At 50.2% G+C, this 22035-nt stretch overlaps 1 protein-coding gene across 1 annotated transcript in view; it reads right to left on the minus strand.

Moving 5' to 3' along the window:
• Positions 1 to 22035, minus strand: part of GRIK4 (glutamate ionotropic receptor kainate type subunit 4) — a gene marked incomplete at both ends in the record, with an annotated part of 310907 nt that overhangs the window by 44079 nt on the left and 244793 nt on the right. The window lies entirely within an intron of this gene.

Genomic DNA, 22035 nt, shown 5'->3' on the forward strand with positions numbered 1-22035 from the left:
GCCGTGTATCTCAAGTGCCCACTCCTGATGGAAGTCTGGCCTGAATTAAGGTCTCCTGGGAAAGGAGATGTTGTCAGCTTCCTCAGCACACCTCTCTGTCAGGAAGTTATTCCTTTGTTTAATTTCAATCCACCCTGTTGCAAAGCAAGCTTACTACCTATTGGTCTGCTCCCCTATACATGGAGCGCCGGGAAAGGCTCAGAGCTGGTGTTCAGTTCTGGCCATACTCTGCCCTAACTAGCTAACGAGCATAGGCTAGTCATTTCACTTCTCTTGGCTTCCTTAATCTCATCTGTAAGCCAAGGATGTGGGGTTTAGACAGTGCCAGAATCCTTTCTAGCAATTCTCTGCAAGTGATTCTCAAAATGTGGTCTAGGACCACCAGCATCAGAATCACCTTATTCTTATTAAAGAATAAGAATATTAAAGAATAAAGGGCTTATTAAAATGTGAATTCCTGAGTCTCATCCCAGACCCCCTGGACCAGACTCTGGTCGTGGGGCCCGGGAATCTGCATTTGTGACAAGTTGCCCAGGTGATTCTGACTTACACTGACATTTAAGAACCATGTTTTATAACCTAGGCATGTAGCTCAGACTGGTCTCCATTGCGGTTTACATTTCAGCTTCCTTAACTCCTAATTCTGGTGGATCCGTTGATATAAAAGATGGAGAAAGAAATGAGGAAAAGTGAGGTATCCAACAACCTACAAACAGGTCAATCAGTTCTGAATAAGTACACACACACACACACACACACACAGGCACATACACACACGTGCACGGTTCTCCCTAAATCATTGCAAAGGAAGTAAGGAGAGAGACATGCCACCCTCATTTTACGCACAAGGGGATTTATAAGTTGTGTACAAGAAGAATACATCCATTGGCAAAGATCAGTTTCTTCTCATCTCAGCCCCAATCCTCCACCCCAATTCATGCTAAAGCAGTCACACGATCCGGCATCGGTTAACAGCTTAGGGCCTTATAAAGTGAGGCCAGGCTTAAAAGAGACTAGAGTGCAGATGTGAGAGGTTTTTAATAAAAAATGAAAAATGTGAATGACTCCTTGGGTTCATTCTGTATTTCTCTGAGAGACTGTTGATGACTGCTGTCAAGTGAATCAACCCTGGAGGAGAGAGTGAAGCTTGATTAGAAGATTGTTAGTGCCTTCATTTGGGGGACCCTTCAGAGAGTTGTTTGGGCCTTTCAGAACCTCAGCCCCTCCCTCAATGATGGTGGCCCCGACCTGAGTTCCTCTCGCAAGCACACGTGTAAAGCAACAGAAATCAACCACAAAGGCGCAGCAGGTGCAATGCTGGTCCCCTGTGTGCAGCCAATCAGCAGCCAAGCCCTGCAAGGACCTTGGGAGGAGGAGACAAGAGTTGAATGGGTTGGAGTGAATGAACTGAAGAAAAGGGTAGAAAAATGAAAACTGATAAGACGGGCAAGAAGTAACCACAGCATCCCGTCCTTTCTCTGGTTATTAAAAAAAAAAATAGATCTATCCAAACCAAGTAACCAAAATCAACAACTCTATCCTCACATTTCTTCCCCCCGAACCCCCCCGCCACAGCCTTCTTCCCAAAAGGGCAAACTTTGGATTGCAATTTGGAAATCATTTCACAAGTTTATAAAAGTTGGCCAGCGATGACATTCTGGTGAAACAATTCCATATGGAGAGAAAGCTGGAAATGGACAGCGTCCCAGGAGGGCGCTTTCCTGGATAGGAGCGGGACCACACACCCTGGGAGAGAGTCTGCCCCAGGCTCGGACAGGGCGCTTCTGTCTATTCACAAACAGACACCTCTCCAAACTGGGCCAAACAGGAAAACTGTCTCCTGTGGAAACTGCTGCCGCCTTGCCCCGCAGCCCATCTCTCTCTCCTTTGTCCCCCCGCTCGAGAGTAAGGTGGGGGCAGGGGAGGCAGGGAAGGAGGGATGAGAAGCTAGGAGAAACCGCGGAGGTTACGTACTGGTTGTTTTTTATTTTTCATCGACTCAGTAGAGAACAGTAATCAGGTACCTTGGCTTCAACGCACCCTGGGGTACGAGCAACAACCTGGTGGGAGCAGGTTATTCCAAAAGGCGTGCATGCCTTTTCTTTCACCTTAGTTAAAAAGACATTGTGCTATAAAGCAGACTTAGACGCGGAGATCATGTGCCACAAAATCAAACTCATGACCAAAGCGGCGTGGCTGCAGAAAATGCTAGCAATTGTGGGCGTGGCAGGCCAAGGGAAGAGCGGGCACCATGACAGTTCACCCCAGCCCTTCTGCATCTCTGGTCACTTGTTGGGGAGGGCTGTGCTCTCCAGTTGAAAGAGCCACAGACAGGGCGTCAGAAGACCTGGCTCTCGTCACAGCTGGGCCACAAACTCACTGTGACCCTGGGCAAGTTATTCCACTCTCCAGGCCTTAGTTTCCTCCACTCTGAAATGAGAGTTCAGTCAGATGCGCTCCAAGCTCTTTTCCGGCCCTAAAATCCCAGGCTTTAATTCTGCAGGGCTCGGAGGGCAGGAGCTTCGTTTAACTGGCCCCTATTTGCTCAAGAAGATGATAGCGGTCTCCAGAATTGAATGCCTCAGCGAGGTGGAGGAGGAAACTGCGGAGGAGGAAACTGCGTATCAGACTAGTCAGCAAAGAGCAGGGAAGGCCAGAAAGGTCAGGAAGATACCACACCATCTGGAGAGAGCAGATCTGGAAGTGTAACCCCGGGGGCTGGGAATCCAGAAAAGGGTAGGACCCCCGGAGCCAGAGAAGGAAGACGGGGAAAAGGGAACATGCAAAGAGTTCTATTAGCATCATGATGTTCCTGGTTGCTGGTGTGTGTGTGTGTGTGTGTGTGTGCATGTGCACGCACACACACAGGTTTATAAATACATTCTGAGAGAAAGACCTCTCTCCTCTTCCCATTTTTGATTGAAAGTGTTCTTTGAAGAGCTTTGTGTTCTGCCTCTGAGAGATCCCCTCTTTTATCCCCTGGATATTAGTGGAATTTCCGAGGGGAGGGCAGGCTGCAGGCGGCCTGGAGGTGACTTCCAAAACATACTACTCTTCGCCTCCTGGGTTTAAACAGGGGTCATGCAACGGCTACCCTCACTATCAGAACCTGAAGCCTTGGGGTGGCCGCTGCTCTTCTCCCGGATGTGGGGCCTGGCTGGGAGGAAGACAGTGACTTCACAGCAGGGCTCTGGTCTGTGCCTGTCTGAGCCTGCTGCTCCCACCCTGTGCTTCCCTGAGATGCCACCAGGGAGGCCTCTGCCCGCAGTGCCAGATCTTGAAAGACCTGAAGGAACAAAGCTTTCCTCTGTCTCCCTCTCCTTCTCTTTTAGACACCTGCTGCCCCCTGTTGGGCCCAAATCTCTCCCTTCCCCTCAGCAGTGCTCCAGCACCCTGGGCAGACTTCCACAGCTTCAGCCCTGCCCCATCCTCCCGGAGCCCCTCCCTTACATGGAGCCCAGTTAATGAGAGGATAGGGAGGGTCAGAAGACCTGGCTCTGCCTTTTGCTGACCAAATGCCCATAGCAACTCACTTATCCTCTCTGGGACTCAGTTTACCAGGCTATACAATGGGGCAATGCCTGCCTATCAGTATTATGTGAGAGTCAGGAAGAGGTGATGGGTAGGGAAGAGCCCTATAAACTCTGCACACTGTAGAGTCCGGCCACACCTATCTAGGACTATGAAGGCAGTAGAGAGGGTGGCTGAGACTTAGACTTCAGCATGCGACAGACCTGTCTGGACTCTGCTACTTACTTACATGTTGTGTGATCTTGGGCAAAAGTCATGTAACCTCTCTGAGCCTCAGTTTGCTCATCTGTAAAGTGGGGATAATAATAGTACCCATTTCCCAGAATTACTAAGAAAGTGAATGAGATGATGCTTGTAAATGCTGAGCATGGGGCCTGGTTCAAAGTAAGTACCTGATAAATGTTTGCTGTTAAGATGATAATGATAGTGATGATGATGATGATGATGAACTTGATGATGCTGAGAATCTCAACAGGGACCTCTGGAGATGATATCTTTTAAAAAAAATATTTATTTGGCTGCGCCAGGTCTGAGTTGCGGCATGCATACAGGACCTAGTTCCCCGACCAGGGCTCGATCCCAGTCCCCCTGCACTGGGAGCGCAGAGTATTACCCACTGGACCACCAGGGAAGTCCTTGGAGACAATATTTTAACGCATGATGAGTTATAGGCATGGCTGGGGAGCAGTCAGGCCTGTTCTACCTCCATGTAGGCAGAGGCCTCTGGACATTTGGCCCCTGGTAGCCTTTCCTAGGTGACCTGAGACATCCACACAGCTGTACTGACACACTGTGCTTCCCTGGTGTGACTGTCCATCTCTAAAGATCCACGTAAGGACCCTCTTAGGCCTGGTACTGTCCCATCGCTTAGAGAACTCAAGGAAAAACTGCCATACAGCTTGGAAACCAAATCGGGTCATTCTCCACAGCCTCTTCCTTGTTATATGATTCTCCTCTGGGGACGGCAGATTAAATGACGTCCCCAGCTCCCTTTGAATTCTTGGATCCACCATGCTATCTCTGATCAGTTTCCAGATCTTTTTTCTCTGGCTTTTTTACACGGCCCTCCTGCCTCCCAGTCGCCCAGGGTCCTGCCCCCTGGGGAGGCGGCCGTCCTCTACACCAACAGCTTTCTACTCTTTTGCCGGTCACATCTGCACAGATCTTGTTTCACCTGCTGCTCAGGCCCCATGGTGCCTCACATTCTTTGCTGGCATTTATTTAACTCTGTAATTGTGTTACTTAATGCTGGAAAGCTTGGGGAGGCTACAGTTGGAATGAGAAAACGCTACACAGAATAAGGCTGTACTGAGCATTGCTGGAAGCCTTCATTCCAAGGTAAAATTGTCTCTGGAGATCCCCTGTACCTTGAAAAGGCTTACAGAATTCCAAGCAAGGCCAGGCCTGAGGCAGTGAGAGCGACGAGGACATTATCCATAAATACCCAGAAAGGAAAGACCCCCAAGTCCACCAAACCTGGCTTCCCAGGGAGAGACAACTCACATTAGGCTCTGGCTGAGGATCTGCGGGCTGAGGGTGACATGGGGTCACGGAGCTCATCCGGCCCGCAGTAAGCGCTGTGTCCTGGGCTCTGCCCTTGAGTGTGGAGTCTCAGGGTTGGCAGAAGCCACTGCCCCCTCCCCAGCAATCCCTTCCTCTTTAACACTCAGCATCCCCTCAACACTCTTTATTGACCGCTTGCCCTGCCCCCGGCAGTGTGCAAGGTTCTGGGATACACGGGTGGGCAAACACAGGCATGGTCCCTGATGGCCAAGAGCTTGCAGCCCGGTGCGACAGGCAGTTGTCAGACCGTTGAAGAAAAGATCTGTAAAACTACAGCTGTAATAAATGTTATAAAGGAGTCATTTGTGGCCCCATGAGCAGGTAGAACAGGGGTTGGCAGAGTCTTCATGGGAGCTTTCTCAAGATGAGACTCAGTTGCCTGAACAAGAATTACCAGTAAGAAGGCCTGGGGTGAGCACTCCCAGTGGGGGGGGGGGGTCAGCATGTGCAAAGGCCCTGAGGCAGGAGGGAGCTTGATGCACTCCAGGGGCTAGAAGAAGGCCAGAGTGTCTGGAGTACACAGGGCTGGGGAGTGTGCTGTAAGATGAGGCTGGAGAGGCAGGCAGAAGATGCAATGCTTTGAAGAGCAATTGAAAGGCCCTGAAGTATTTTAAGCAGGATGAGACTTGTAATCTTAACACATCTAACGCCTATAGCCCTTCCTGTGTGTCAATTTACTAACCAAGCAATTTACATGTGTTACTTCACTCAGTGCTCACAATACCCTTATGAGGTAGGTTACTATTATTACCCTCATTTTACAGATCAGAAAACAGAGGCACAGAGAGGTTAAGGAACTTGCCCAAGCTTGCACAGCAAGTCAGTGGCAGAGCCAGGATTCAAACCTGGGCCATTTGGCTTCAGAGGCTGCATCCTGAACCTGCAACAGATACAATTGGCTCTAGTGAATTCAAAAGATGGAAGAGAGACAAGAAAGGACCATCCTCATTTTTATCCTCACTTCCTTGCCATTTACACCACTACACTAAGGGCAATCCGGTGTCTATGGCATCACTTGACCAATGTCACTCCAGCCGGTCAGCAGTGACCTCCATGCTACAATGCCTATGGGGTGCTATCCAGCTCTTATCTTGCTGAATCTCCTAGCTGGCCACTCTCTCCAGCCCCTGCCTGGCCCTCCTGAATGAGGCCAACGTCAAGGACATAGCTCTCCCTCCCTCCACCTGCTCTGTCTTGTGACTACATTGCCCTGCTTCTCTGCCACCAGACCAAACTGGGCTCAAATCCCAGCCCTCCAGTTACTGTGTGACCAGGAGTAGGTTTCACATCCTCTCCAAGCTCACTTTTCTCATCTGTAAAATGGGGATTATAATTACCAACTGAGGGTTGTTATGAGGATAAATGAGATAATACATATAAGGCACAAAGCACAGTGCTTGGCATATTGTAGGTGCACAATAAATGGTGGTTATTAATATTCTTTTTCTAACAAAATTCACTTTTATGCCATGACAACTATACCTGTTCTCCCTCTTGATGTGTCTGTGGGAGGAGGTGAGCTCCACGTCCATCATCTTGATATCCTCCCCTGCCTGTCCTCCTGCTTAAACAAGTATCCATGATCCACACTCCTTTAAAGCCCAGCCTGGGAGTCTGGCCCTCATGGTCCACCCATCCCTCTGAGTTCAGTCTCATTTCCCAGCACTCCTCTGGAAGCGCACCCCCACACCGGGAGTCTGGTTCAGCCAACTTTCAAACACACTTCGTACCTTCCTACAGTTTACCTCCTCTGTAAAAACTTCTCTATCATCTTCCCAGGAATAAGCCTTCCCTCCTCACAATCAATAAGGGAGCTAAGACACGGCTTATACCATTCAGGTGGCATTTGCCATAAATCGCCTTGTGTTAGAACAGGGGGCCCAGGCTCCTACTCCAACTCTGCACTTATTAGCTGTGTGACATTGGGAAAGGACTTACCTTCTCTGTGTCTCAGTTTCTTCATCCATAAAGTGGGCACAACAACAGTTCGCAGCCTCTATAGGAATTAAATGAGCAACCCATGCAAAGTCTCTGCCTGGTGCAGAATAATTCTCAATAAATGTTAGCTCTTACTATTATTATTATTGTCACTGTGGACATTCATGCACATAACTTAGCTCCCCATTAGATGATAAGAAGCAGGGACCATGTCCTCAAAAAACTTATATAGTATTTCAAAGTTGCCATTTAGCTCCATTTTACAGACCAAGAAACTGAGGCCCAGAGAGGTTATTAATTTGCTCAAGTACACACAGCTAGGATACAGAGAGAGCTATCTTCAGACATACAGATTCTCAGGTCTGCTTTCTTATGACTGCACTGTTCATAATGACGTTCCCAAAGTGGACACACAGTAAATCTCTAATTAACAACCAGTGCAGCTAACAGTGCAGGGTACAGGGGGACAACACCCCAAACATGGCTTACCCTCCAGCCCCTCCTTGCTGACAGCAGAATCAGGCTGATTTCGGACATGTGCCTGTACGTAGGAGGGATTTTGTCAGGAAGCTGGGTCATTATAACCGGATTCAAGTCATGGTCTGGACCCTGGGAGATACAATTCCTCATCCTCCAGCCTGAGGAAGACTTGAAGCCCTAAATGCCCACTAGAGGGCTCCCTTCTCCCCTTGCCCCCTCCCCGGGCCCAGTTCCCTGCAACTCCTCGGGCTTCACAGGGAGCGCCCAAGCAGAAGGGGAAGGGCCTCACACCCCGCAATTAAGGCAGCAGTCAGCGGTGCTGGAGATGGGGGGTGGTTAATTACCCGCCGGGAAGAACGGGGACGCTGAGGACAGGCCCTGGCTTTCGTGCTGCTCAGTGGAGCGGATTAACATCTGCAGCTCAGCGCATTTCAAATTAGATTATCTGCTCACTTCCTGCCTTTTGATCCATTCACCTGCTGGGCGCCTTCCTCCCGCCCTCCCCTGCCCTCACCTCGTGAGATGCCCAGGGAACCTGCTGTGATTCACCGGGGTCTCCATGCTGAGCTGCAAAGGGATCTGAAGGCGCCGGGGAGCTCGCTCTCCCTCCTGGCTCCCCTGGCACTGGCAGGAACCCTCCGACTCCCTAATAACAGGCCTCAGCAACGTGCACAGCTGCTCTCCTGACTGACGCAAGAGGAAGGCGGCCTTCCCACTCCCCCCCGCCGTGGGCTGGGGCCGAGGAGAAACGTGTAGGGTCCCATGGCACCTGCAAAATGTCTGGTGCCCTGTTCACTGGGGAGGCTGGGGGTCAACCCCACCCTTCCTCCCTTCTTTCAGGCCAGGATATGGGAACAAGGATAAGGGAACAGGGGTAGGACCAGTTAGCCACCTGTCTCACACACACACACACACACACACACACACACACACACACACACACACACAGTCAAACCAGCCTGCTTCCTATTCAGAGGGAGGCCTTGATCAGAGCCTTTTCGGATCCATCTGAGCCCAAGTCTGTGGGATTTACTCGTGTTCCTTGGGCTGAGCCTACAGTGCTCGGAGTCAAGCCCAGAGGAGGATCAGCATTCCTGGGGAAGCAGTAAAGTCATCTGCAGGCCCAAGGGCTCCCCAGTGCTATTTCTCGAGCTGACAGCATACTCTCAGGGCTGGATGAATTTCTTTAGAGTTAAATTAAATTCCCCATGAAATATTTAGTTAGTTCAGCTCAGGGCTGCGTAATTGGCCTATGTGGGCAGATTTGAGGAGAGAACCAGGCTTGAGGAAAGAAGGGTTGGCAATTCATTCACGAGTGAAGTGGTGCAGCACAGGGGTCCAAGCTGGGTCAGGAGGCCAACTAGATATTGCTGACCTTTGACCTCCTATCACAGGCTCCCATCTCTGGCCACAGACCCTCTTACCCTTTGGGGTCAGAGAGATGTATGTCTGAATCCCAGCTCTGCCATTCTCAGCTGAGCAAATTACCTGAAATCTGGGCTTCGGTTTCCTTACCTCTAAAATGGGCAAAAGCATGCCTATTTCTCATGATTGTTGTGAGGATTGAATCCGGTAACCTGTGTAGATGGAGCTCAGGGGTCGTCTCGCCCCTTACAATCCCCTCTTCCAACGGTAGTCAGTGGGGCGTTTGAAAGCTAAAGCAGATCATGCCATTCTCTGTACTGCCTTTTTACTCTTTTTTATGCCATGGACCCTGTTAGCGGTCTGGTGAGGTCTGTTAACCCCTTCTTTAAAAATATTTTAAAATGTTTATTATATTTGCTGTATCACGTGACTGTATTACATCATACAGAATTACATAATTGTGATACATTGACCACGAGAGCCAGAGGTAGCTCTCACAGCAACATTCTAATGGCACCTTTGGTGACAAAGTCACAGGTATGGTTAATACCACTATGATCTGTTGCCCGCATTTGTAATCGAAGGAAATTTTACATTTCAGCTTGAATTTAGAAAAAACATAGATGTAAATTTTTCCCTTCTAAGCTTATCGTCTCTCTCGATGCTCTCCTCAGACGCTTGGGTGTGCACGGACCCCAGGAAAAGAACCCAGAGAGACACCCCCCCCAGTTTACTGACCATGATTCCTTACTACAGCCCACCAGGCATGGTGTGATAGGGCCGCACCCTGCTTCTCAAATATGACCAGTTCATTTGCGCCTTGGAATCTTGGCATTTACTCCTTCCTCTCCCTGCTCCACTCTGCCCTGGCCTTGGCGAGGCTGGCTTCTGCACACTCTGTTCGGATCTCAGAGTGGCCTTCCCAGAGTGCCCATCCAAAGATGCCCTCTCCCTGACACTCTCTGGGTAATTTCCTGGGTTTCTTCCTTCACAGCAAAAATCACAATCAAAAATTTTCTTGTTGGGCTTCCCTGGTGTCGCAGTGGTTGAGAGTCCACCTGCCGATGCAGGGGACACGGGTTCGTGCCCCGGTCCAGGAAGATCCCACATGCCGTGGAGCAGCTGGGCCCGTGAGCCATGGCCGCTGAGCCTGCGCGTCCGGAGCCTGTGCTCTGCAACGGAAGAGGCCACAGCAGTGAGAGGCCCGTGTACCGCCAAAAAAAAAAAAAAAAAAAAAAAATTTCTTGTTCATTTATTCATCTACTTGTTTATTGTCTTTAAAGCAAGCTCCAGGAGGCAGGAACCTGTTGTTTGCTGGGTCCACATGTGTCTCCAGAGCCTGGAACAGTGCCTGGCACGTGATAAGCACCAAACATTTGGTAAGGGGAGGCACAGCCAAATGAATGAACAGGTAAATCAAAGCAAGTAGGAGCTCAGTTCATGTTATTTTCTCACCTTGAGTCTTGACTCATCGTGTCATAATGTCTTGGCTAAGAGCACCCACGCTATGGCCTCCCTTGCCACTCGCCAGCCACGTAATCTTAGGCAAGTGACCTACCCTTTCTGTACCTCAGTTTCCTCATCTGGAAAATGGGACTGTAATAATACATACCTCATAGGTGTGTTGTGAAGACTAAATGAATAAATATATGAAAAGCACTTAGATCAGTGCCCGGAACAGAAAATGTTACAGAAGTGTAAGCTATTATTTTTTGCTGCAAGTTAAAGGATCAACTTCAATGTTATTTAAAACAGTAATTGTTTCAAAAAATCAATGTAGGTTTTGAAGACAGAACAAAGAAATCCCATGATTGGAAAAGCAATATATACGATAGATGTTACACTGTGTTTAAGTAGTTGGGACGTGAAAAGGAAATAGCACTGAGAGTTTGGGTCTAGGCAGCTTCCACGGATGCAGTGATGCCCGGGGAAGCTTGAACTCTGCTTCCTCGCCTGGCAGCACCATTACCATCCCCGTCATCATCCCCCCGATTTTCTGAAGATAGACTACTGATTTACACATCAAAGAAAATGATAGAATCCTGTCTAATTTTTCAGGAGGATATGCTCATTCCTAATCCAAATGCTCCTTATTTCCCAATCAAACTGATAAAACCTCCAGCCCACATGAAAACGTGGCCATCAGTAGGCCCTGTGATAAGAGGCAGGGGATTTCCACTGACAAGTTCACACACTTCTGCCAGTTTCCCACCCTGCTGGCTGCCAGAAGAGCTGATTAATAATGGTCTGGGACACAGCGTGAGGCCCTGACATTGAGCAAGGCTAACTGGCCCACATGGGGATCAAACTTGTAGCCCTGACCTTTCAGATAGAGAGCCTGACTGCACTGACCAAGCCAGTTCTACACCTATTAGGGGCCTCTGGGTTTCAGGCCTGTGTGTGTAAAGCAAACTCAAGGAGGCTCTGCAGACAGCAGTGTCGGCTGCTGGAGAAATCTGACAGTATCTCTAGCTCACGGGGCTTTCTTTTATTTCCCTTCCCACTTGTCAGCCCTGTATTTAGGAATGGCGTGATTCACAGGCCTGTTATTAGAATTGTTTTTGTTGGATGAGATAAAGTACCACCAGTAGCTGGGAGCACTGCTGACAGCCACGGAGAACTTTCAGAGGCCTCCTCTTCACCCCCTCTCTACTCCAAGCCAATGAGCCTCCTCCACTGATTCCCCCACCCCTTACTGTCCTGCTACACAGAAGGGAGGTCCGAGCTCAGCCTCAGGCTGGCTCCTGAGGTGCGCCAGGGCGCCAGGGAGGGTGAGCAAAGATCTGACTCATCAGCTCCATGAACTGGCTGGTGCTGGTCTTCTTCTCACTTCTTATCAGCATATGCACAAGTCAAAACCATTGCCAAGGGCAGAGGGCATTTTCTCAGGGATCCCTGGGGCTTTCCGAAGAGGACAGCGAGAGATGCAGTCATAAACCTCTGGCCACTCCTCCTAGGTGATGAAATGTGTGTTTGGTCTACTTCAAAGAGGTGCTGACAGGGCTCAGGTGTCCACCCATAATAACATCCCCAAAGTTATTTTTCACAGACTGCATTTGAGCCCCATGACAATCTCAAGGCCAGTAGTAGCCAATTTAGAGACAGGAGAATAAGACTCAGCAAACATGGCGTTCAGTTCGGGATGATAGTTACCTTTTGGGAGGAAGGAGGGTTTAGAGTGAAAGGTGGCATTTGGGGGGGTAGGGACAAGGGTCTACAAGGGTCTGCAGTGTGCTGGGGCTGGTGTATTTCTTGACCTGGATTGTGACTACATGGGTATGTCCCCTTTGTGATAAGTCATCAAGTCCACACTTACGATTTGTGTACTTTTCTATATGTATATTTCAATTAAAAGGTTTTTAAAAAAGGTAAGTGATTTGCCCAAGTAAAAGAGAGAGTGGCTACCGTCAAGGCTGACACTCAGCATCCTGCTGACTCTTTGGAATAAAAAAGTCTGGAACATACATACTGGGCTGCAATGGCTGCATTATTTGTGCCAGGGGCTGGTAATTCCACACATATGAGAGAGGTAAGCTCAGGCATGGTGAATCTACTGTGTATCTCTGTTTAAACACCTGTGTGGCTTCTAATTCAAGAAGGGCTAAAAGGAACATCTGGATGTTTTAACTGGATTTGTGTTTTGCATCTGCATGAAGGAAAGTCCAGATCCCTTGTCTGGTCCAAACAACTGAACAGGTTGTGAAACTCCCAGAGGAGCCAACTCTCTCTCTGCTCTGAACACTGGGCAAAGCCCTGGGGGGGACCTGGCGGAGCTGCAAACACCCTCCAGCACTTGCCAGACCCCACTCTAGATGGGTCTTGAAACCCAGAGGAGGGGGACAGCACTCTGTCCCATGTTGGACAGTGTTCTCACAGTGCTTTGTGACAGCTGTCAGAGGGTCCTGGTTGAAGTTTGTGTCTTGATAGCTGTGGGACCTTGGGCAAGTTTCTTAGGCTCTCTGAACTTGTTTTCTCAGGAGTAAAGTATAAATGCTAATAGCTTCTGTTTTACAGAGTTGCTGTGAGGATTACATGAGTTAGCATACAAGCCCTGACACACAGAAAATGTTCACCACTGCTATTATTGTTTACTGCTATTATTACTATGCTGTTTCTGATTCTGGCATCCTGCCTCCATCCTCTGCCCATTTGTCTGAAGCTGCTGAGACCTGGCCTCTGCTTTGGGCTGCACCATCCTGCCTGGTGGGGTTTTTGAAGGCTGAGCTCTTCTACCTGATTTGCTCCTATGGATTCCCCTTCCCTTTTTTTTTTTTTTTTTTTTTTGCGGTACACGGGCCTCTCACTGCTGTGGCCTCTCCCATTGCGGAGCACAGGCTCCGGACGCGCAGGCTCAGCGGCCATGGCTCACGGGCCCAGCCGCTCCACGGCATGTGGGATCCTCGCGGACCGGGGCACGAACCCGTGTCCCCTGCATTGGCAGGCGGACTCTCAACCACTGCGCCACCAGGGAAGCCCTCCCCTTCACTTTTGACCAGACTGACACCAGCTGACACATTTGCTGTACTTACTGACCACACCTACTCTCTGTTTTGATCTCCTGCCTGAATTCCACTGCTCATCAGCCCCTGGCAGCCAGCCAGGCGCCCCGTCTGCCACCATCCAGGAACCCAGCAGGTCTGCTCAGGGAGTGTCCTGGATTTTGTCCTGGATTTGGATAAGGGATCCATTTAGCAAGAGTTGACAGTCTTTCTGAGCAGTTCAAAGTCACTGAATGGACCACCTGCTGCCATTTTTAGAGATCTAGGCCTTCATTCTGTTGCCTAAATTGCAAATGTAGACACGGCAAGAGCAGAAGTTTGTCATCAAGCAAAGGAGCACATCGGAGGGCTGCAGAAGATAAGGAATAATGCCATAGTTTCTGCAAAGGGTGGGGCAGAACGGGGCTCTCAGAGGGCTATCTCCAGAGCTGCCAACACCGCCATTGGCACGATTGAGCCAGGCCTGGTTCTCACGCTGACAAATGGTGGGATATTAGTTGCTGCTGACAAGCTACAGGATGGCAAGAAAAATAGTCTGTGAATAAGCCTCCCAAAGCATATAAGGATTCTGGCCAGGAACTGAGATGGTGAGGCCAAACCATGGCAACAAGCAAGTGGAAACCACTAGACCTTCTGGTGCAAATTCATCTCCGTGAGTGAGGGATGGCCAAAGAACAAAGGGAACTGTCACACTTGGATGCTTTGAAGCAGGCATGTTTATTCCTAAGAAGGCAAGGGATAAGCAGTGCCCGCCTGCTGGGGGAAGGGAGCTGGGGTGGGCAGGGAGCCACAGCAGCAGGATCTGAGGACCAAGAGATTGCTAGGTGAGCAAAGCATGGCATGTGTTCAGGGCAGCCCCCCACAGTACTTAAGGGGACATATTACGGACGCATTTGAGTTTGGAGTCTGATTCTGTCACTTCTCAGCCGCATGACCTTGGACAAGTGAACCTCAGAGCCTGTTTCCTGATCTATAAAACGGCGATAAGAATACTTTACTTTGTAAGGTTCTTTGACGATTAAATGAGGTAATAGTTGTAAAGCAATTAGTAGCACTGCATCTGGCACGTAGTAAGTGCTCAATAAACAGGGCTCATGACTATCTTTAGTGCAAAAGCAGTCAAGGGACAGGCAAAAGGTCAGCCTAGGGAGTCACAGGGGGTTGAGCACAGCACACAGGAGTCTCAGGGGAGGCGACTCAGACGTCCAGATAGGCGATCTGGGCTCCTGCTGCATGGCGTTCATGGTGTCACCCCTCTCCACCAACACACATTCTCGAGGAAATAAAGCTGGCGAGCATGAGGGGGAAGCTTTATTCCAAAGGCTGGTGGAGGATAAATGTGTGTGTGATGCAGGCTGAGCAGACACCCAGTTAGGCCGACTAAAGCTTAAAGAGTGAAGAAAGGGGGCTGTGACTTGGGGGGCAAAATAGAAGACAGGGTCAACTTTAGAGTCAGACAGCTCACCCTGGGCATCCCCACCCCATGGGGAGAGGAACGAGGGGTGAGGTGGCTTAAGCTCTTCTTTCTCAAGGCAATGTAGGTCTGGGAAGTGGGGCAGGATTGAGCACACAGCAGGGTGAGCTGAGGGCCCAGCTGTGGGGACCTGGGGAAGGCAGAGCCAGGAAGGGAAGCAGGGATGTCCAGGAAGCGTGTTCGGGCCCTGTAGCTGCCCTGGGAGGACAGGCCCAGGGGAAACGTCATCTCCTGCTGCCCCAGCCTGCTGAATGCACCAGCACTTCTGGGCCACTGGTGTGTTTTCCCTGTTACCAGTCAAAGGGATCATCTGAAAACCTACAACTGGTTCTGGCATTGAGATGTTCTGTCCAGGCTCTGAGGTCCTTGGGGTCAAGGGCTATAGTGGTTAATTCTTTTACACGTGTCTTCAAAGCATCCCATCCATCTACCCACCCATCCATCCATCCATCCATCCAACCAACCACCAATTCATCTATACATCCACCCATTCACCTACCCATCCATCTATCCCATAATTCCTGAGTGCTGTGTATGCTGGGGCCTGTTCCAGGTGCCACCGGCAGACAGGTGCCACCGGCAGACAGATGAACAAGACAAATGTAGCTCCTGATCTCAGAGAACTTACATTCTAGTCTCATAATATGAAAGGTGATTTCAGTTGGTGATAGTCTCTTTGAAGATCATACAACAAGGTAATGTGGTAGAGAGATATTCAGAGAGAGGATGGAGGTCCCTTAGGGTGGCAGAGAAAGAATGCTTCTTGGAGGAGGTGACACCTGGATTAGATCTAGATAACAAGGTAAAAACAGTAGACTGGAGACTTGGGGAAATAAGTTTTTGCTAGAAGGAAGAGCAAGTGTACACACCGTATGCTGGAACTGGGCATACTATGTACAAGGAACAAAGAAAAGGCTAGAGAGTGAGGGGCCAGCGATGGGAGATGCAGGCCCTTGTGAGCTCTTAATCATTTCTTTGGACTGTAGGGATGTTGGTGAAATTGTGGCTGATGAAGGCAGAGCATGGGGAAAATGGTTTTGCTCACTGAGCAGGTGAGCAAATGGTGGCCCAGGGAGATTCAGCCACCAGCGTAAAGTCAGGGATAGACCCAGACATCCAACTCAAGGTATTTTTTTTCTAAGATCAAGAGGACACTTGGGGCTTCCCTGGTGGCGCAGTGGTTGAGAGTCTGCCTGCCGATGCAGCGGACACGGGTTCGTGCCCCAGTCCGGGAGGATCCCACATGCTGCGGAGCGGCTGGGCCCATGAGCCATGGCCGCTGAGGCTGCGTGTCCGGAGCCTGTGCTCCGCAGTGGGAGAGGCCACAGCAGTGAGAGGCCCGCGTACCGCAAAAAAAAAAAAAAAGGACACTTGTGCTTGCCGTCAATGCCACCACCTTTTCACCTAACAGAGGTGACTTCTCCCCCAAGAGATGACCCAGAGACCATCCCTCTGGAGGGAATTCCTGCTCCTCGTGCCCTCTTTTCCTGCAGAGTATAAGGACAGGGGGTCAGAAAAGCCCAGCAAGCCGCCACCACTGCAGATAACCTTTAGAAGGCAGCTGGAGCTCGCTCCACAGGAACACAACCAGACACGTGGTGCTTCAGTTTTGTATTGATCAATTACACTTTTGTAGTGTCCAGACAGGTGTGGCAAGGGGGGATTAACCCAGGCCAGCCTGGGAGAGGAAGGACCTGGCCCTGGAAGAGCACATCTCATGGGAGCAGGTGCACAGGCAGGCCTGTGTATGTGTGTGTTTGGGGATGGATGGAGGGGAAGCTGAGGAGCTGGGCTTTAGGCCTGCAGAGGAAGTGCAAGCAAAACCTTAGGTGGAAAGTTGGGTAACAGATGGCAGGGAAGGAGAGGACAGGGAGGAGTCTCTCTGAGAGTCACTACATGCCAGGGACACCAAGGAGACTATAGTTCATTGATTTCTCATAATAACCCGGGGCTGGATGCTATTGTGTCCATTTTGAGGATGAAGACGTGGAGTGGGGTGGGTCAGAAACACTGGGTGGCTTGTCCAAGCCCACACAGAGGGCAGGGATCTGCATGTGGGGGGCCGGCAGGGGGGACGGGCTGGAGGATAGGTGAGAATGTTCAGCGCCCCCCCGATTTCACTACCACCTGCACCCTGACGACCCCCAAACGGAACTCAGGCCCAGCTCTGCCCTCTCGCTGGCCTTCCTCACCCACCTTTCCCCGCATACTATATTCCTCTACCTCCAAGTCCTGCTGGCACTTCAAACCCATGTCATCAACTGCATCTTTGCCGTCTAAAGCTACTCTTTTTTCCAGGGACTGTTTCTCAGTTCATGACTCTACCAGGCACCTGTCGCCCAAAACCGAGACCAGGAGTCAGCCAGAGTCTCCCCTCTGCCCCCGCCATACCACCTCCCTGCTCTCTCTCCATTCAATAAGCAAGCCCCATCCATTTTACCTCTGAAATTCCTGTGGAATCCATCACTGCCACTCGGATGTGACTGCTGCTGTCATCACTCAAGTCTTCACTGGAATTACTCAGTAGTTTCTGCACTGGCCTCATTGCTCCTAGCCCCTCCCCAGTTCATCAAGGGCACCTGTGGTCCTCGAGCTTGAACATGCATCACAGCCACCCGGAGGGCCTGTGAAAATGCACATTGCTGGGCCCCACTCCAGAGTGTCTGATTCAGTAGGTCTGGATGGGACCCCAGAATCTGGGTTTCTGACAAGTCCTAGGTGATCCTGATGCTGCTGGTTCAAGAACCCCACTTTGAGAGCCACTGTTCTAGAATCGATTTCCAAACCAAAGATCTAATCATACCACTGCCCCACTTAAAGAGATTCCAGCAACTCTCTACTAGCTTTAAAATATGGTCCAAACTCCCTGCAATGATCTTCACAGTCTGTCCCAGACTCTCTCTCCAGCATCACCTCAAGCAACTGACCTCTCTTCAACCTAGGATGCAGACACATCGCACTATTCGTGTTCCTTACGCCTGTCATATATTTCAAACTCCGTGTCTTTGCCCACACAGTTCCCTCTGCCTGCAACTCTTTCCAGCTTGAGGCTTGTCAAATTCCTACTTATCCATCAAGGTCCAACTTGACTGTTATTTCCCTTAGAGGCATCATAGTGTGTTAGAATGACAGTGGACTTTGATGTCAGGCTTGGCTTTGAATTCCAGTTCAGTCACGTGTTAGCTGTGTGACCCTGAGTTAGTCTCTCTGTTAAGATGGAGTTAACCTCAGCATCCTCATTATAAACTGTGAATGATGACATTTATTTGTAAGAGAGGAAATGATGCGTGAGAAATGCCTGGCAGGTAGTAGGTACTCAGTAAACAATAGCTATCATTATTGTTAACTCTGCTCTAAAGCCTTGCCTGGCTCTCTGGAGCTGAATTATTTCTTTTTTCCTGTGTTCCCATAAAATTTTGTGTATGATTCCATTTTGCTTATAGCACATGCTGTGGTCTCATCATGTTTATACACTGAGTCTCATTCCTAGTATAGTTGAAGCCATTGTACAAATTATAGAAATTGATCCTCCTAGCAGACTTAGTGGGCACACAACTTGGCAAGCTAAAGGTATCTTTGAAGGAAGAAAATTTACAGGTGGATAGAGCCCCAAACCAGAGCACATGCTTGGTAAGCAGTGTGAGGCAGGTTTCAGGGCCTCTCACCCTTGTGCTATACACAACCTGCACAACCATCCTTGGAGGCTCTATGCAGGTAGAATAGGAGCCCAGTGGAAGTAAAAACTGGGTCCTATTCAACCTGAAGTCACAACCAATGTTGAATCAATGCATGTAGGGCCAAATAATATTGCCCGAGGACGGGAAGCACATAAGTAGTATTAGTAGGGCCTGGCCCCAGGTTCAGGAATAGGCTCCTTACTCCTGGGGCAGGGGACAGTGCAAGAACCAGGGTTAGCAACATCAGAGACTCAGGCTTTGGAGAATAACCAGAAGCTGAATTACTGGGTGCTTTGGGGAACAAGACAGAGGTTAAGTGTCCACGTGCTGAACTGGACCTCTTGAAACGACCCCTGACCTCAGACCACAGCCTGGTGCATGGCTGAGCCTGCAGGTGACACCTCACCTCTCCATGTGAGGTGGGCAATCAGGACCAGAGGATTCTTAGGAGACATTAAGATACCACTTTCCATAGCTTCCTTCCCTACCCTTGCCCCCAATCAATCCCCTACTGCCTGTCTCCTCTGTGTCACAGCAAGCCAATCTCTCAGAAGGCTTTCAGATGCCTTAATTAATTCATTTTCATTTCCCTAGAAGACCCTCACTCCCCTTAACAGCTGGTACTCGGCAGGGAAGGCGGAAATAATTCCCAAGAAGTGAACCTTTTGACAAATTCCCCAGGCTGCTTCTAGACACCCACGGTGTTTGGAGGAGTCTCCAGTCTGGAGCTGCTGGGGTAGCTCTGAATGTAACTGGACTCCAAAGCCCCCTGGGATTCCCATCCATATCAACTTCTTCAGCAGAAAAGAACCCTCACAGGGGTCTAAGGACAGCCAGGCAAAGGCTCTGCTCTCTTGTCCGGAATCTGTGGCTGACCTTCTCTGGGCCTCGTGTGCTATGATCCTGGGGAGGGAACTGGCTTGACACTGCTTCTTGGGAGATGAGGATGTAAGCTGTGCAGCCTCACAGGCGACGTACAATGTCATTCCTTGGTCCTGCCCTGCTTAGGGCTCCCCTAGCGACCCGCTCCCCTCTCTCATGCCCACGCTAGAGCACACGTTTCTTTTACATGTCTGTTCTCTGCCTACCTCCATACCACCTCGTCTGTAAGCTTTCAGAGACAGAACCGAATCTCATCTGTCCTTTGACCCCAAACCTCTAGCACAGTAGCTGACTCACTGTGTTAAATTACTACCTGCTGATTGATTAATCAGTCGACGGTCCTGTTTTCTAAGCCTCAGGTTGACAGTTGGGTTGATAGAAACCTGTTAAGGAACGAACTCCCTAAGTGTATTCAAGGCATGCTTATCAGCTGGTGCCTTGCTCTGCATGATCGGAGGGAACTAGTTGTTAGCACCTTCCTGTGTCCCAAGCACTGTGTTAGGTGCACATGGATATCAGGATGAATAAGATACTGTGCTTGCCTGCAAGGAGCTGGTGGCCTCACTGCCACTAAGAACCCGTCCCAGAGGTCCCCGTTCGGAAGTAATTTCTGCCTCCTACTCTGCTCTTTAAATATGATGCAGTTTGTATTGGTAACCGAGCACTTACCCTGTACAACCCTGGGTTAAAATACTTTCCGCCGTCTGCCTGCCCTTCTTGCTGGACAGCTCCTAGAGGAAAGGGACCTGGTTGCAAATCCTAGCACTTCCAGGTGCTGGCCTCTCTGGGGCTGTGCATCTTAGTCTATAAAAAGGAAGTAGTTATAACACTCACTTCCTGGATAACAGGGTTGAGGATGTAAGTGTAATCCATGTGACCCTCTCACACTGGCCACCCAGAACCTCCTCTCTTTTTGCCATTCTCCTGGTCCAGCCTATCCCTTCCTCTCTATTCTCCTAGCAAGTAGACGCAGAGGACAGGAAGGCTGAACAAAAATCACTCTCCGTTCCAGCCACCAGTTCTCACGCGCCCCTGGTGATGCAGTAAGACGAGCACAAGACAGGGGTCTGAATAGGGTATGAGTCTGGGCTCTGGCCGCTTGCTGTGAGTCTGAGCTTGGGTTAATTGCTGACTCTCTGAGCCTCCATTTCATCTGGAAAATGGAGTCATAATCCCCGCCATGCACAGATAAATGAAATAGCATGTGCAGAGCTCCTGCCTAGTGCCTGGCCCTTGGTCAGCAGCCATCACCGGCCCCCTCCCCCTCCTGGGGGCTCAGCTTTGAACAAGGAAGAGGTGCCTTCAGCAGAGGACACCCCCATTCTAATTCTCTACAAAGCCATGGGAATGGAGAGGAAAAAGAAAATCTGAAGGCCCATGGTGGAGCCCTTCACTGAAAGCTGGTGATAGACAGGTAGGGAGGTTCCCATTCATTGCAGGCTGGGGCTCCAGAGGCCCAGCCGCAGTCTTCTGGGGGCTGTGCACCTCAGCCCTGAACGCAGAGAGAGGGAAGCAGCCACAGAGGCAGACAGCAGAGCCCAGTTGCATGGGCGGCGGCAGATACAGTCATCTCAGAAGAAAGGCAGTGCTGCTGCAGTCTCAAAACCGCCTTTATTGGCTTTTTATCAGGTGGGTGAAAGGACTCAAGTGACAGAAAAGAACCTCTGAGAACTCAAAATGAGGCAGAGTTGTAAAGGGAAAGTCTGATGAGAGATGGACAGCAAAGGCAGTTGTGGTCCAAGAGGCAGCCCAGGGCTCTGGCCCTTTTATTCTCAAGGACAACAGCCTGTGGATAATGAACCAGACAAGATGGATTTCCTCCCTTCCCAGGTCTTGGGGGGTGGTATGCAGGGACCGCTGCTTGACACGCATCCCTCAAGAAGCCATTCCAGGAAGGACCTTGCTCAGAGTCAAACAGCCCTCCCTCTTCTCCCAAGAGGCAGGATGAGCTGAACCCATGCTTAAAAGTCTCCAGGAAAGGGGGGGCTCCCTCACGGAGTAGGTCCTAGAATTAAATGCTGAGACCCCACACCGTCGCCATTTTCTCCTGGGCATCCTCACCGCCATTGCCTTCCTTCGGGCCCCATCCCGTCCCCCTGCATCACTGGACCACCATCTGATGAGTATACCTGCATCTGGTGTTCCCACCTCCAACCCATCCCCCTCTCCCTGTAGGACTAACCTTCTGGAATCAACGCCAATTACACCACTCCTCCCCTCCTGGAATAAAAACAACAGACCGCCTCACTCTTCAACAGCTCCCCATTAGCTCTCTGGACATAGTTTAAGTATCCAACCATTTAAATCCCGTCACGACTGGCCCCTGCCTACAGCACTCCTCTCCTCCACTCCCTGCGGCACCTGACGCCAGCTGCACAGAACCACTCACGCTGCCTGGCATGATCACAGCCTTTGCTGCACCTAGAATATTCTTTTCTACTGAGATGATGCTTCTCCACCCTCAGTACTCTGTTCAGTGGTCCTTTCCTGGGTGAGCCCTTCCCTGTTCATACCTGTACATACCTTGACGGTGCTTCCACCAGACCTACCCCTGCCACTCACTGCCCACGTGACCGTGAACAGGTTCCTTATCTGCTTTGTGACTCAGTTTCCTCACCTGCAACAT

This window comes from Hyperoodon ampullatus, assembly GCF_949752795.1.
Source record: "Hyperoodon ampullatus genome assembly, chromosome: 7".
In the NCBI taxonomy this organism is placed as follows: Eukaryota; Metazoa; Chordata; class Mammalia; order Artiodactyla; family Ziphiidae; genus Hyperoodon; species Hyperoodon ampullatus.